This window comes from Montipora capricornis, chromosome 3, assembly GCF_036669925.1.
Source record: "Montipora capricornis isolate CH-2021 chromosome 3, ASM3666992v2, whole genome shotgun sequence".
Taxonomy (NCBI): Eukaryota; Metazoa; Cnidaria; class Anthozoa; order Scleractinia; family Acroporidae; genus Montipora; species Montipora capricornis.
In genome coordinates, this window is record NC_090885.1 from 59,176,276 (window position 1) to 59,193,775 (window position 17,500).

A 17,500-nucleotide genomic window follows, 5' to 3' on the forward strand; every position below is an offset into this window, starting at 1 on the left:
GTTGAGAAACCTCCCAATATAAATAATACCTTTCAAAGACATCTCTTTAACACAAACCAGAAGCGTTGTTGAATTCATTTTTGCTTCAACACCAGAACCGTCTATCAAAATAGCTGGGTTCTTGTTAAGAGCCGGTAACCGGTTATTTTTACCGGCTGTTCAAGTAAATGTTACCGGCTGTTTCACTGAAATATTTAACGAAATTATCCAATGAATGTTCGTCTGTTCAAAGGTGAAATTACATTGAGTTTATGAGAAAAAATTGCTTTCCCCCTCCAACCAATCCTGTGAAGATATCTGGCACATGTTATCGCTTCGAAAATATAACATTTGTTAAAGCCATCCAGCTTGATTTTGCCAACTCATCCCTCGAAACGATGTCCGCCATGTTTCCTTCCCATTCCTCCCGCGACCAGGGGAAACCCCCCATAACCATTATTAAAAAGTAAAAAGTAAAGTAAAGTAACCATATTTAACGTCGGTAACTCGTAACAGTAATTCAACTGACAAAAGTTCGACGGTGCGCTCATTTAACTCCCCCCTCTCCATCAGTGCTCCATTTTACGGGTATTTAAAGCTACTTAGCTACACGGAAAGGAAAGAAGTCGAAACAAGGATGCGAGAACCGGGGAATCGAACTCAAGACCTCTTTGCACCAAGGCCGCGTACTAACCGACTGTGCCATTCTTCCTCCTTACTAAACGTTTACAACATGGCATCCACGCGTGGAAAACGACAGAAAGGTCTTTCGGAGTTTAGTTTTCAACCAAAGCGTCAGAAAAGCGGTGGTGAGTGAAAATCAATGAAATAGCATAACCTACTTTCCTTTTGCTGGGTATTAAATTCATTTAGCAGGTGCTGGCACGCGACAGCGATCGATACGAACGTCAAGTTAAGACTTGAGCTCGCTAACCCGAGCAGGGGCAGGTAACAAAGTTACCTGCTATTTTTGGTTTTTTACCTACTGTGCAAAAACTTAGGAAGAACCCTGAACTAGACGCATGTTTTAACTATTGGAGGGTGATGTGAAGTGCTAGATTTCTACCCATGTAGAAACGTTTCCAAAAACGTAACCCTCCTTGGTCCTCCTTGTACCAGACGCCATGCTTGTTTGTTTGTTTGAAAAAGGCGCCAAGCACTTACCTTTTAAGGTAACTGATTGGACACGACATGACACGTGTTTCAAGGCGAACAAACAGTGTGTCGCCGATAGAACACAGATCATCTCAGACACACGTTTTCATTAAAAATTGTCTTAGTCGAAAGTGTCGTAATGGTCGGGAAAGTGGGAGCAGATTCAACTTTCCCGATCACCCAGACCCTGTGCGGCAGATCGCCGGAGACAAATGTTTCCGTATGTCTGCGACGTGGGCGCACACCTCTCGGCGAGCGCGTCGCACACCGATCGCAGACCGTTGCAGATCATACCAGGCTTTACTGACAGTTACTGAGGATTGTTTTAGAATCGGATTTTAAGCTAAAATTAAGTGTTAAAAAGAAAAAAAAAACTAGAAGGAGGTAGCAAAGCTTGTTGAAGGTCAAAAGAAAAACCGGTTATTTCTAACAGTGTGATTTAGACCCAAACGCCCCATATACAAAACAAGCGCCGAACGAAATCTGCGGTGACGAACATAATACAAGAAAGCACAAGCCAACGATTTTGTATCTGTATTTGCATTTTTCTTGGATAATGAGTTCCTAGAAACACATTCTTGTAAAACAATAACATTATTTCAATTAACTGGGGAAATAGAGCTAAAAAGGCATTACCTTGATTTTTGCTCGTTCCTTACAAAGGCCTGGTAGTCAAAGTCGGCAACTCTGGTAGGGGTTTGCCGAATCGAAACGAACACAAGAAGCACAAGCACAGCTGAATCACAAACCTGTAAAATGAAGGACAATGCAAGTACATTTTATCTTCAACCCAATAAATTGATAAATTGAAGTGATTTACACTTTTTTTAGTAAAGGCAGAAGTACTCGGGCAGTCAAGTAAAAAACTGAAGCGTTGCAATGAATAAGTGAAACTTTCATTGCCCACAAGCATGAACGTACTTTTTTTTCCATTTCTGGGATGCACTGTATGCATAGCTCAATGTCGTGCCAGTTTGAAATTCAATTTATTTTCACTTTCAATTTTACTTAATAAGAGAAATTACAATTCCAGATAAGCTAGCGTTGACGCTAATTTGGAACGAAACCACTCCATTCAAGCAAATTTGGTTGCCAAACATACCGTCCTTTTACGCTCCTTTTTTACGTAAAACAAAGCACAAAAAAAAGCTTATCAACAGAAAAATTTCCAGTCGTTGGAATATTCTTTGAAGAAATAGCGTTTCGTATTTCTTGTCTAAAATACGACACGACACGTTGTTCGAGGCGGGATCTGTTTTTAATTGCTAATGTAAATAGTTGCAAAATTGATAAACTTTATTTGCATTTTGTTGGGAAAGGAAAACGCCAATTTACAGTTCCATAATTGCGTTTTCAAGAAAAGATACTTGGGCAAATAGGTAAATTCGAAGTTGGTATTGAACTCTATTCAATCAATGACAATATGTCGAAAAAACGAGGCTCCGTTGACAAATGCCACGTGATGCCATGGAAACCAATGAAACGTCACAAGAACGGACCAAGTGCATTAAACAAAGTTAACCTGTACATTCTCAGGAGGACACAAAATGAAAGCGAGGTTTTAGATTCTCAAGCTAAGGCTCACCAATATCTGCGACTATGAAAGAAAACTCGGATACAAAAAAAACTGGTATTTCTTAACGATCTCGGCAATCAGTCTCCTTCATAAGTTGCCACCAACAAATTCCGCGCTCTTTCTTTCCGTGGAGCAAAGATTCCTAAAATTTTACGCTTAAGGATTAACACGATTCCTCGAAACAACCAGTTGTTATAGAACTGAGAGAGCTAAAATAGAGACAACTCAGCTACCTGTTAATGCTCTTCACCGCAATTCTTCATCCACGACAAGCCTTGAAAAACTAACGAACCTTTGAAGTAGTCATACGCCGAATCACCTCGTTTCCCGTACAGCCGTGTATTTGCTCGGATATCGCGTATGACTTTTTCGCGAACGCTTCAAACGTTTGAAAGTGTAACGAAATATTCAAAACAAGTCTGATATAGACTCTTCACTGGCAGGTACATCTATTATTGAAGACAAACATAAGAGCTAAATTCACCAAGCCAAAACCAACCACAATCCGAATGACTGAACACTGGCAAAGTTTGGTTCGGTTCAGGTCAATATCGCTGGCAGCAAATCCAAAGCACTGAATTCGACAAAACAATGCCATGCCTACTCCTAACGAATATTGTGTTGCTTCACGATAAATCTACCTTGATTAAGAGCACTTTATCACAACACGCGCGATGTCTCACGCGTGTGTTTGACTTCTCTTCAAAATATTCACACTCAAACAACAAAGAAACATACATGAAGAAAACTGGCTGAATTTGAGCTAGCACGAGCTCCAAACTTTGAAAGGGGTCTTGAAAGGACGAGCGGAGTTAAAGACAAGTCGAGTTGCTGAGGATTCCGCAAAGAAATCTTTCGCCGCCGTTGACAATCGCTGAGTAAAAACAAATCGTCTTAATACTCTAGATTGAGCTTGATTTATTTTGGGGAGGATTAGGTAAAACAGTTACATCATATAATACATTGCATCTAATAAATACACAGCTGAGTTTGCCATTCAGTTTTTCGCTTAAGAAACAAAGTGAATGGTAAAATCTAAAATGTAATTTGCATATTCTCTCAACTCTTCCGTGCAAAAATTATTTGTAATAAATCTTTCCTAATTGATAATGCTCAATCTTGAAAGTGGTTGCGTTTCTATGAGAAACTCCTGTCGTGGATATTCTGCTTCGCCAAAGTGCCATTATTTTACATTCAGCTTTTAAGGTTAAATTATGTTAGTTGTGGATGATGTTACCAACATTGCACAACCCGAAAAACATGGATTACATGTAATCGCGCCACAGTTGCGATAGCTACGTTTCGTCGCTTCTGAAGCTTGCTTTTCCAAACCGCGCAAGAACGCGAGACACACTCGCGCGAAGTTCAATACGCGCAAGGCAGGAAGAAAGCTTGTAGAAGAAACGACGTCCCCTCACGTCCCGTGCTTGGCTCTTGCAGTTCGTACTGGGATAAATAAATGACTGGTTATACTTCGACAAAAAAAACCCCGCAGTCTTGCATTTTCGTGCCAACAAACAAAAATTACGTTTGATTAGGATTCGGAACCATCGTGGCAATAATGTTAATGTTGATATCGAGATAAGCACTCTCTCGCGGTCAAAAGTGCTTCATATTCTTCTTAAGGCCATTATTACAATGGAAAGCAGATTTGTTTCGTGCTTCTCTTCCAAGCCTAAACCTATATCTCAACAATTCACCATTAACGGCAGGTGTTGATTTCCCAAATAATTAAAGCAAAAATGCCCATATGTCTATGTTTCTAGAGAATATTTTTAATGTGTTCTCAACACCTATCACTCATGCCGAGACAGTCAAAATATTGAGTGTTGTATTTACCACTGTCACTATTGAGTTGACCTAAATACCCACTCTTCGTGTATGATTTTCAACTGGTTTTCAAGCTCCTTAAATTTCACATCCGTCGTGTAAAGTTAACACAAAAATCGGATATGACAAGTCCGACTGATGTTTTCGTGCTGCACAGACCCAAAGAGATTAAATGTTGTATTACTAACAGTAGTATATTGGCACAGTGTTTTTATCACTGGGACAATCTCAATACATATATATCTTTGACCTTTAACTTTGCAGGCTATATTTAGATGGATGGTTTTATCTCACGTGCTGACAGAGTAAAACGCTGGGAATATTTAGCCTGCGTCTCTGGCAGTAGTGTTCGCGCGAGGCAAATTAACCCTTTAAGCCCCGAGGGGTTCCCCATTGACGAGTAAAATCGTCTGGCGTTAGACAGAGTAAAATCTATAAGTGCCATTTGGCACTATCGGGGCTGAAAGGGTTAAACGGGGACATAGTTTTTTCACGCTGTTAGCTTAACCCTTTAAGCCCCGAGGGGTTCCCCATTGACGAGTAAAATCGTCTGGCGTTAGACAGAGTAAAATCTATAAGTGCCATTTGGCACTATCGGGGCTGAAAGGGTTAAACGGGGACATAGTTTTTTCACGCTGTTAGCTTAACCCTTTAAGCCCCGAGGGGTTCCCCATTGACGAGTAAAATCGTCTGGCGTTAGACAGAGTAAAATCTGTAAGTGCCATTTGGCACTATCGGGGTTGAAAGGGTTAACCAGCGGCGAAGCCGCGCGGAAAATGGGAAGGAGACCTCTCCGTCCTCCGCGCGGCTTCGCCTCTCGATTTGCCTCGCGCGAACATTATTGCCAGCTACGCAGACTAAGTTTCTGGCCTTGAATTTCTTGTCTCTATGCGTCGATCCACACTGAGGACGAATTCTCTTTTTGTCCGGGCCAATTTGAATGAATTTGTCCGACTCAACAAAAATTATTTGCACTGGCGCATCCGCACTGCTTGTTTACAGCCTGTCAACACTTCAAAAAAAAAAAAGCAACTGAAAAAATCCGAACTTGTCAATGACGCCTGTCATGAAAACAAAAGAACGTAACACGGACAAAAAAATTGTAAGGGTTCGAGGCAGGACAGTGGCTCGTTTGATAAATTTGTCAGAGTCAAATTATTGTCCTTGCAGGACAAACCATCCTCGCTGATGAAAGTTATGTGTTGCCAGGTTTTTTGGCTAAACAAACTGTTTTTTTCCTCAATGCGGAACGACCCTATAAACTTGACCAGTATTACATAGGCTTGGTGAGTTTCTTTTGATAGAGACCCATAAAATAGAACAGTTACTATCATTTAGCCACTAAAGTCTAGTGAGTGTTGAGCTTATTAATACAGGTGCCTTGGATACAAATTTTAAGCCCATTTGTCTGGGGCACCCAATGATACGTAATCTTCGGTGAAAAATGTGTTCGGGAGAGTCAAACTGTTCTAAGAATTTAGGTTCTACGGTACCAAACAGCTATACAGAATTCTGTACTAAAACATCACCTAAAAATTTTGCAATCAGGGAAAAGTAGTCCCTTACGTTTTCGGAAGGGATATTTTTGCAATTATTGGCACTTAAAAAGGTCACCTAGCACAGCAGTTTCGTATGAGCAACTGGTTCGCTGGGAAGTTCTTAGAAGGCCACCGACAGCTAGCAATTTCTGAAATGAAGATATCATTCCCTATAATTTCCGGCCACTTCAATTTTCAGCTAAGATCTCTGAACAGATAAAATTCTTCTACGTGATAAAAACTTCTCAGTTCTTATACATGAGAAAAGTACCTCAAAGGCTTTTGGATTATTAGACCCTTCTCCAAAATGGCGGCAACGAATTTGAATGAGTTAAACTTGAACTGAATGAAAAATTGATACCAGAAATACAAAGACCACCTTTACTTTACTAACCCTGCAAAGTTTCAGCGTATTAGGTGTTATATCAGCTGAGAAAATGTAACTTGAAATTTGACAAATTTTCAGACGTTTGTATGACTGGGGGTATACGTCATACCTGCACCTGGGAGTATACGTCATCCCCAACCATACAACCGTGTGTAAATTTTTCATTTTTCAACTCGCATTTTCTCAGCTGATATTACGCCTGATATGCCGAAACTTTGCAGGGTTACTAAAGTAACGGTGCTCTTTCTATTTCTGGTATTAGTTTGTAAATTTAACCTATTTAAATTTTCGGCCGCCATTTCGGAAAAGGTTCTATTTACTCTTTGGGTGCCCTGGATTCATAGACGTCTTTCAAAATCGCAGTCAAATAAAACTTCCTTCTGTTTTAATGCTAATAAGCCTTTCTAGCCTCACTACGACGAGCAAATTTCAAAAGAATATTTGCTTCAAAATGAGGGCAGTAGGTCTAGTTGACATAAACACAAATGATTGTAATCATGGTCACCATTTATGAAAGGGGTTTAGCTCTCAGGCAATTCCTTTAGTCGTGCCAATCATCCCTTAATTCATACTTTTATATTATCTTTTGCGCTGTGATTTCCTCTACATTCTTAAATCTACTGTAGTCCCTAACTTCTACTGGGTGGCTATCATTTTCATTGTAAACAAAAATGTAACATTGCACTTTATTAGATTTCAATTATTCATTGTTAGGTGTTCCTGATTGGTTGGGCTCCTGTAGCCAGCTGGAACACATGGCATAATAATAAAGTAACTCTTCTTCATTCATTCTTATTATATTCATGGCCGTCACAATGCATGCAACATTCAACAAAAAAACCAATTCAGAAATTTACTTTCAGCCTTTTTCATCTCTATAGCTGTTAAGTAACTAAGCCTGGGTACTCTTACAATGTAGCATAAGACTCATGTTTTCTGAGGGACTCCTTACCAATTTTTTTTTTTCAATTTTAGTTACTGTATGTACTACGTAGTGTATGGGAGGCGTGGTGGCCTCATGGTTAGAGTGTTCGACTCCGGATCAAGTGGTCCAGGTTTGGGTCCTGGCCGGGGACATTGTGTTGTGTTCTTGGGCAACACACTTTACTCTCACGGTGCCTCTCTCTACCCAGATGTATAAATGGGTACCAGGGAAATGCTGGGGGTAACCCTGCCCTGGACCAGCATCCCATCCAGGGGGGAGTAGAAATACTCCTAGTTGCTTCATGCTATGGAAACCAGAGCTAAGTGCCGGCCTGATGGGCCTTCTGGCTTGTAAGCAGAGACTTTACCTTTATCTTACGTAGTGTACATGTATGTGCTGAAATGTTCCTTTGAAACACACATAATCATCGATCAATCCAATTTTTGTAAACCGGGCAAAATTCAAACCTAGCCCTTGGAGCAGGGATGGTACGGTGGGGAGAGCACTAGCCTGCCCTCCCTCCCATCCAATATAGTCAGATTCGATTCCCAGACTTGGGGTCACATGAAGGTTGCGTATGTTGGTTCTCTAAGTGCTCTGCTCCACGGGGTTATTCGCTAGGTATAACCAGTTTTCCCTTCCCCTCAAAATCCAACCACCAATTTGATATGAGTTGATTCAATTTGATTTCTTTACAGTGTCTCTAAAAACTGAACTACGGATATCGGATTTCCAGCATTCTTAATGGCTCACCAGGCACAGGCTATCAGTTCGTTTACCTGCTGTACCTGATATGGTCAAGGAAGGCGTCGGCAATAAAACCAGCTGAAGACATTTTTGCAGCTCTAAGAAAAATGGCAGACAAAAGCCGTTTTGGACTGGAATTTACCGAAGCAGAAATTGACGCTTTAGTGGAAGAGTCCTGGAGTTTTAATAAAACAATACTCTGGCTTGCAAGATATAAAATTATTATAACCAACTTGGTGATACGTGCCTCGTTGGTTATATATCACTTCATATCCCGCATGCCCTCACTGGAAAAATTTCAGAAACACTTGACAGATTTGCAGCAGGAACGCACGAAGTTTGAGGCGATAGAGTTATTTTCCACACTACTTTTTGGGTCAACTAAATTAATGAAAATGATCCAAATTCATGAAAAGTAACCCTGAGATCAACCATAATTTAAATATAACATGAGGTGCAGTACTCAGCAAGGCAGATCAGTTATGACAAAAAGAAACAATATAATGTATTATTGTGACCAACTTAGTAATTTAATCACATTTGATGCAAGGAACAGTTAAGATTTTGACGGCAAATTTTAACCCTCATAAAGCTATCCTTATTGAGCTTACTACCAACAATTATCTAGAATTGCCGAAACTGAGATTATTACATATCTGAGTTTTGGCCAATTCTTGGTTTTCATGTGATGTCATCAAAATTAAAAAATAAGGAATTATCAATCAATTTAGTTGGCTCTTACGTGACACGATATTAAAATGCCATCACATAGGTTTTATCCGTTGAGATTGTGCCAGCTGAACAGTCCTTGTATGAGAATAAGTACTCATATACATGTTATGAGCCCTCAGAAGACGACTACAGGCTTTTTATAGTAAAACTCGATGACATACGTTTTTGTAAGAGGGACACAAACATGGCGTCTCCATACAAAGCCTTATAAATTTGAGTAAAACATTTCTTTGAATATCTCCCGCACGAAACACCGCACAGACCTGAACCTTTGCGAGACTCTTTGAATGTTCATCTTCTTTTATCTCTTTGATTCTTGATTTCATTTGTTGAATGGCTTTGATGATGGTGTGACAGTGAAAACCGGCAATTCCGGTCCTTGAAATTTCCGGTCACAAGGTTTTAGTTCTAGATGCCACCGAAATAAATTCAGTGTTTGGCAAAACCGACCAAAAATTAAATTTAAAAAAACACAGAGATGCATTAGTGAAGAGCTCTTGCGCGTATTTACTTCTACAAATGAAATCAAACTTTGTCCACATGTACAGAAAAAGAAAAGGAAACCTGCGGCGAAACAGACCAGAACTCGTGATCTACCAACCATAAGAGCTGAGAACTCAAAACGTCGATACAACTGAACTCGTCTTCTCGGAATACAAAACAGACGATTTTACCCAAAAAAAAAACGTAATAAAAATGAAAAGGAAAAAAAAGGAAAGAAAGTTGTGAGCTCACCGGTAAGGAAGGGCAGAACTGAGGAAGCCAACTTGATTCTGTCATCTGCTCCAATTATGTCGTCAACATTTCCTATTACATTTAGCAGCTTTTGCCCTTGAAGTGAAGAAAAAGTGTGATAGCAATCGAACTAAAAAATACAAGATAACATTTTAAACTAACAATTTGAAGAAATTATCTCAGCAAGTTGAGCTAACATGAAAGGGAAATCAAATTTGATGAAAGACTCCTTTTCCTATGTTCATGTAAGCTTACTAAGCTTATATCCCGAGCACGGAATTGAAGACGCATTCTATATGCAACTCTACGCATTTGAATGTCTAGGTATTCAAGGACTCTGTACAATATAAGTTACCATGACAGACTTAATTAAGGATATCAGATGAGAAGCTATCGAACACTTCACCGATATAGCGAAGGCTGAAAGGAAACGTCTATGACATCGAAAATTATTGTAAGCTAAATACCCAACGACTATTTCGAGATGTTAATTGGTTTTACAAGCGAATAAACGATCAAGCTTACCACGATAACTTCTGGAAAAGTTGGCGAAAGAAACTTTTAAAATAAATTGCCTCCGGCTTTGGATTGATCGCGGAATAACTCTTCTTTGCCCTTTCCCTTTCAAAGCCGGCGACAGCTCAAAAACACAATTTGTTACCAGTCTTCCGTCTTGCCTCGTATTTCATTCCATTTGACATTACGTCATTAATTTATTAACTTATTTTACTTGAGAAAATTGAACTTTTTGCCACTCCGTGTTCTTCTGGGCCACCATAATGTTCCTCGTATTTCGCTGTTTGATTTTTAAATCATCAAAACAATTTTTTAAAACCTATTTTACTATTATCTGCATTTTATTATTTCAGAAAACGGACTATACTCGGACAACGCTAAGACAGACAACATAAATAAAGGGGTTTAGTTTCTAAAGAACCGATCTGTGGTGCTGCGTCGGTGAACGTTTCGAGCGTTTTAATTAATAAGCTACGTCGACGAAGGGCTAACGTTCGAAGCGTTCGTTTTCAAATTTCTCTACAATGGTGAACCCCGGGGGTCAAGCCACTGGCAGTTGATAATCACATCGTCTGTGCTAAGAAACTTATTGTTTCAAGAAAAAAAAATAACTTTGCAAATGATTGTCAAATTTTAAAACTTTTTGCCAATTTATGAATTAAAGTGGTTAATTAGAAATTTTCAGGTAAACTGGTCGATTAATTAATCCACTTTAATTTAATCTTTCTTTTATACAAGGTTAAAATTCATCAGGAATATGTGTAAAATAAATGAATTTATATGTGCTAAGACTACCAGCGAACTCCTTGAGGGAAGTACTGCTCTAGTCTTTATAAACACTATACTTGCTGGCCTTTTTAATTTCTTATACCTGTTGTTATTTAATTCCTACCCTGGTTGGCAGAGTTTTCCATAATTGATTTGAGGGAAATAAAAATCGAGAACCGTTGCCAATCGGGATATTTAATTCCAGTTTTAATACTGGACATCTGGACATGCGTTGCAGTCTAAAATGTAAAGGAAAGGATATATTGTTTTTGTGTCTACTGCAAAAGTGAACTCGCATAACAGATTCATGGGATTTGTGTAAGAAATAGAAAAACAAAACTAAACAACGATAACCAATGGGGTTTTTCAAGTAGTTAGCCATTTTAAAGTTGAATAGCGAACCTATCGGGACGGTATCCTGCGCGACAAACTTACTTTTGAGGTTGTTCAACTTGCGAAAATAAAAAAAGCGTTACTTATATTTGTCTTGGATATTATTACATGTGATATAGTTCACACACTTTTGCGACAATTCGACTGCATACTAAATATTTTATTAGCAGACGAAGCCAACTAGCCGTGAAATTCCGCAGGCATCGAGATTACTGCAGGAATTATCACCAGTTCAAAGGCGGATTTAGGGGTGGGCCCAGCGGGCCCCAGCCTCCCATTTTTTGTCCAGAAATTTTTTTCTTTTGTAAACGTCTGTCAGATGGTACTTCGAGCTTTGTTACTTAAATATATATTCGTTAAAATAAACATTGGTAATAAGAAATTTTATCGAACGTTGTTCGAATCCAGCAACGGCCCTTATAAACTACAATTGTAGCTTCAAACCAACAAACTGAAAATATTACAGGCGTCGTATTTTATTCCGTAAAAAGACGAGGGAGGCTGGATGCGAATGACTGTTACATACAGCTGCACCAGTGCAGGTAGGTAAAACAGGGGAGGTGGGGGGGGGGGGGGTGCTCTTCGTCCCACTTTTTCTGGAATTTCTGGATCCACCCCTGCAGTTTGGTTCTCCACAGGACTTTGTTCGAGAATTACTACTACTACCACTGCCACTACCACCACCACTACCTCCACTACTACTACTACTACTACTACTACTACTACCACTACTACTACTACCACTACTACTACTACTACTACTACTACTACTACTACTACTACTACTACTATTACTACTACTACTACTACTACTACTACTACTAATACTACTACTATTGCTACTACTACTACTACTACTACTACTACTACTACTACTACTACTACTACTACTACTATTACTACTACTACTACTACTACTACTACTAATACTACTACTACTGCTACTACTACTACTACTACTACTACTACTACTACTATTACTACTACTACTACTACTACTACTACTACTACTAATACTACTACTACTGCTACTACTACTACTACTACTACTACTAGTACTACTACTACTACTACTACTACTACTAATACTACTACTGTTGCTGCTGCTGCTGCTGCTGTGGACTTCGTTCGTAAACAGCTTAAAGATCTTAGCAACAACATCGGCAAGTGACCCAATACAATCATTATTCACGAGTCCAAAAATTGGCGAGCATCTTAAACTTCAGGAGAGGAAACCACCTGTTGTTGGCCGACAATGCGTTGTCTATCAATTTAAATATGATCTGTGATACAAGTTATATCGGCTACACTACTCGTGATCTCCATCAGCGAATTGAAGAACGGCAAAGCCTCCGCCGTTGCGGTGCACGTGTAAAAGGTTACCACGGAATTTCAAACTCCGAGCTTTTGAAACAGTTCTCCGTTTTGAACTGAGAATTGTCAGGGAAAGCTTGACTATCTAATCCGCGAAATTCTTTTCATCCGTGAGAGGAAGCTAAAGTTGAACACACAATCAGACTCAATTCGCTTGAAAGTACTTGTTTAGAACGCTTATTATACCCGATTCACATCAACTAAACAAGTTTAATTAAACCAGGTTTAACAAAATAAAAAATGAGCAACGGAAGGCTGAAAGACTGAATTTTGCGTAGGGTTCACGTAAGTTCTGTGTGTCTTCATTGTGTTGAATTTGGAGTCTACATTATTTCAGGTAGTAACTTGTATCAAGAAAACAATTTTAAACCATGTTTAACTAAACAGTTTTTAAACGTGTTTAAGCTTTGGTGTGAATACCGTATGTGAATTAATGGTGTGTGAATTAATCGCGCGCACTAATTCGTAATAACGATGACTTTATTTAAGTCTCAAGTCTCTTTACTGATGGAGGAGACTTAATGGAAACGCGTCGTTACAATGTGCAGTTTTTCGTACAACTTGTCTTGCAACGCCTTTGCGAGCTAGGTTGCACGAATCATTGCCCAGTGTAACATACCTTCAGCTGATACCTTGCAACGGCGAAGGACGTTGCGAGACCAGGGGCCCGTCTCTCGAAAGTCCCGAAACTTTACGGGCCATTTTCGGGTGTCACAATTCCCTTTGTATCTCAAGAACGGAGAGGATTTAAGTTGTCAAACGTCACAATCATTTTTCTTTTTGTTATCTTAAAAACATGTTAAAAGATCGGCTTTCCAAAACAATCGGTTGGCAGTTTCACTCATGGCTTTTAATTTCGGGCCCGAAAAGTTATCGGGACGTTCGAGAAACGGGCCCCAACGATGCGCTGTGTAATACAGTCTCACGTCCTGCAACTTGTATCGCAACGGTTTGCGGCACCAGCCAATGAAAATGTTCCTTTAAACTCATGTGATCATCCAAACGAGACAAGTTGCATGGAACGCTGGTTAGTGTTGGTTAGTGTAACACCCGCAAAACGACTTGTTTCGTAATGTGATGGAACGTTTGTAGAAATGCAGGCGTTGCGAAACGGCAAGTTGTACGAAAAATTGCACAGTGTAACAGCGCCTAAGTTGTCGATAATAAAAAGTTATCAATAACAAAACATCGCGTGTGTTCATTTGGCATTTAACGAAAATTTGCGGAATTTTTGGCTGAATGGTTTATACAAGCACTTCAAATCTTCGAGAGGCTATTTTTTTTTTTTTTGCGGTTTTGCCGCGATATCCGCTTTGACACCAGTAAAATTTGGAGCGTTCACAACTCAATAAAAGTTTAACAGGAGTCCGACATGTATCTTTACAAACGTCCAACTTGTAATTACAAGTGCAAACTTCAAGTCATAATTTACTTTTAAGTGTATCGTACGACTTGTAGGAAGCGTCTTTCGAAATTTTGATATGTTCTCGTCGAGCGAAGAAGAACTTGAAGGACTATCGAAACACCGAGTTAATTATTCGACAGCCTAGAAATTCAGGGGCACCCAACGTCAATTTTCGAAAAATATCTGTTCGGAAGACGACTTAACATCTAGGATTTTCGGATCACTTGCTGTAAAATTTCTTGCTTGCCTGCCTGTCCTAGGATTTTCGAACATCTAAAAGATGGTAAAACGCCCATTTTTAACGGATTTTTACCCTAAAAAGCTCACCTAGAATTTTCGGGAGCCTTTTTTCTGGCTGAAATTTTCGGAAAGGTTAGTTTTGATCCCTATAATTTTCGGCTCACTAGACTTTCAGCGAGGAAATCCGAACAGATGAAAAATTCATAGGGGATAAAAATATGCCTATATCTACCGATTAACTATATTCTCGTAGGGTGTCCCTGGAAATTTTGAGAAAAGACGGTTGCATGACATTGAAAATCCACGGGAGAATTATCGCCTCTCTGTCAAAGCATTCGGAGTATTTATTTGCAGTAGTGGGCCCCGGGCGGGGGGGGGGGGGAGGGGGGGGGGAAGGGGGTTCTCGATATATCCCTGGGTGGGGAGGTGCGGAGCGGCCCCTCATACCCTGACCCTGTTTAATGGGCATGACTTTTATAGACTTTTATATAGATATTGATGAAATGTCCAGATTTAAAACAACTGGTTTTACTCATTTTCGAAATGATGAAAAAAGTGGTCACCGACCGAGAAAAACACGCATGTTGTGTAACATGAAACTAATCTCGTACCCAGATCTCATTCTGTCACCGGAAATGTGAGATCTGGTAAAGTTCGACAGTACACCATTTTTCATTGGCTACTAAAAAAAGGTCGCGGCAATGCAATCTACGCTCCGATTGGCTTATTACGCGGGGCACTTTTTCTCAAGCTCATGTGCAGTTTTGAATGAATGCCAGTTGTGCGGAGGAAAGTTTTGTTTTTTCCGACGCCGGAAAAGCTTTACAGTTGAGGAAAATCATTTTAAGAATTTGCCACGTTTGTGTAAATGGTACCGACGAAAGCCCCACGTACCCTGCCACTCGAATAAAGTTCTGAGTATGCAAAAACTAATAAATTCAAGTTGAAGTATGTAATTTATACAAAACAGTATTTCTCGTTCTTAAAGCGTGACTCGCGCGTTCGTTGAAAATGGATGAACTGTTTCCCAGACTAGTTTTAATCGTTTCTACTGATGAGGAAGGCGAACTTTTTTCGTCTAACCGTACAACTGTTCCTGGAACAGTTGCCTGAGGACGATTACAAGAAATGTTTTGAGCAAAACGTTCGACGAATTTCCGTGGAGACGTAGAAAGCGGCGCAACTAATCGGGGGTGAATAAATTAAGAATTTGTAGCTTGCTTTGCTTGTTCGGAATGGGTGATGACCTGGAAGCGTCATAAGGCGAAGGCGTCTTGAACATATTCGAGTACAAATGATTCACAGGTCGGTAAGACAACAGCGGCATGAAGTAACGCTACACCTTTAAGTGAAGCTGTGATCCTCGCAGTTATGAGAAGCCTGAAAAAGTCAGGACTTCAACGGGGTTTGAACCCGTGACCTCGCGATACCGGTGCGACGCATTAAGTCGAATGAGTCAACGATGAAATGATATATGAAATGGATCATATATGAACTGCGGATATGAAATCAAGTGAGGCTACGATTCTCGCAGTTATGAACTAGTAGTACGAGTATGTCTTTTTTGGAATTTTTTTTCTCCTATATGAGATAATGGGAGGTTTCTGTTTATTTCCCAAAGTCGTGGTTGATTTTCTATCAAATGCCAGTGGGCCAGGCCATTAATATTGTTTTTAAGTTACGCACTGATGAATGGGGTTACGTGACAAAGGACAGTAGTTTCTTTTGTGCGTCCTCTTTTTCTGTCCCTGAAATTCACTTCAGAGGGGATTTATTCTGTGAACAGATGCGGATAGCCCCTTTTGGATAGGCGGAACTTGAAGTGGCATATATTCTCTTCGAATGTCTTTCGAGAAGGGTTCAGTGTTCTTAGCAGGGGCTTCATAGCTCAGTTGGTTAGAGCGTCGCACCGGTATCGCGAGGTCACGGGTTCAAACCCCGTTGAAGTCCTGAATTTTTCAGGCTTCTTTACGCAATTGCAAAAATTGCGTTTATAACTGCGAGGATCATAGCTTCATTTGATCCGCAGTTCATATATGATCCATTTCATATATCATTTCATCGCTACACCTTTAATCAAAACTTCATTACGAAAGATCAAGCAGTCAAATTACCACCCTCTTCCTTCATTTGTCAGCTTTCGTGAATTGTTTACCTACCACAATTCAAGAGCATTGCAGAGTGCTCTTGAGCCAAGCTGCGGATCCTGTGAAGTTTTAAGCAACTCCGCCTCTTTTTTAAGCAAGCAAGCAACGCCAAGCGGGTTTTGCTAAAAGCAGGCCCGCGGCCCAGCGGCCCGCGGCCCACGGCCCACCACGGCCCAGCGGCCTGGCGGCCCGAAGGCCCAGCGGCCCGCGGCCCACGGCTCGCGATGGCCCGGCGGCCCGGCGGCCCGAAGGCCCGGAGGCCCGGTAGTTTTTCTACCCAGCGGTAAATCCGCGCGCATGCTCAGATTTGCATCGGTTTGGGCGCGCAAATGAAAGACGGTGAGTTTGAATTCGTTTACCATTTTAATAATCATTTCAATCCTTTTCGATCCTTTCTTTCGTCGCATGTTGCTAAGTGAAAAATGTTGTCTTTCTCTGTTGTTTTCGTCCGTTTACAACAACAAACAGAAACAAGGATTCAAATGATTAAAATGGTAAACGAATTCAAACTCACCGTCATCCATTTTGCACGCCCAAACCCGATGCAGATCTGTGATGCGCGTGGATTTACCGCTGGATAGAAAAACTACCGGGCCTCCGGGCCGCCGGGCTGCCGGGCCGCCGGGCCGTCGCGGGCCGTGGGCCCCGGGCCGCTGGGCCTTCGGGCCGCTGGGCTGCTGGGCCGTGGCGGGCCGTGGGCCGCGGGCCGCTGGGCCGCGGGCCTGCTTTTAGCAAAACCCACGCCAAGCTTGGTCGTTCACACCTGCGACGAGCTAGGTGACCAAATATTGGCCAAGCAAGCAAGGTTCTAGCGAAATGTGATCGTGGTGTTAGTTCACTCATGAGAGATACTTTCAGCGCTCGAAGATAAAATTCGTATCCCCCGCGCGGCCATGTAATATCCTCTATTATCCTCTATCGGAGGGGTTGGCGCAGTGGTAAGATCTCTGCCTTCCAACCCTAAGGTCCCGAGTTCCATTCCCGCTTCTGCCGAGACTGGAATATTTGGCGACCTTCTTTCCCGCTAAAGTTCACTCAGCTTTCCATCCTTC

At 40.8% G+C, this 17,500-nt stretch overlaps 1 protein-coding gene across 4 annotated transcripts in view; it reads right to left on the bottom strand.

Annotated features, from left to right (window-relative positions):
* LOC138043508 (solute carrier organic anion transporter family member 4A1-like) overlaps positions 1–10,329 on the bottom strand; it is a 36,070-nt gene extending 25,741 nt beyond the window's left edge. For 2 of the 4 annotated variants that reach the window (XR_011131274.1, XM_068889809.1), the window contains exons 1-3: positions 10,131–10,329; positions 9,606–9,701; positions 1,771–1,883 (exon numbers count right to left, since the gene is read on the bottom strand). The gene's annotated coding sequence lies outside the window, so the exon portion shown is untranslated. Of the gene's footprint in view, positions 1–1,770; positions 1,884–2,943; positions 4,424–9,605; positions 9,702–9,802; positions 9,861–10,130 lie in introns of those variants that run through there. The other 2 variants (XM_068889810.1, XM_068889811.1) reach the window with 2 other exon arrangements.
* Between the last annotated feature and the right edge of the window lie 7,171 nt (positions 10,330–17,500).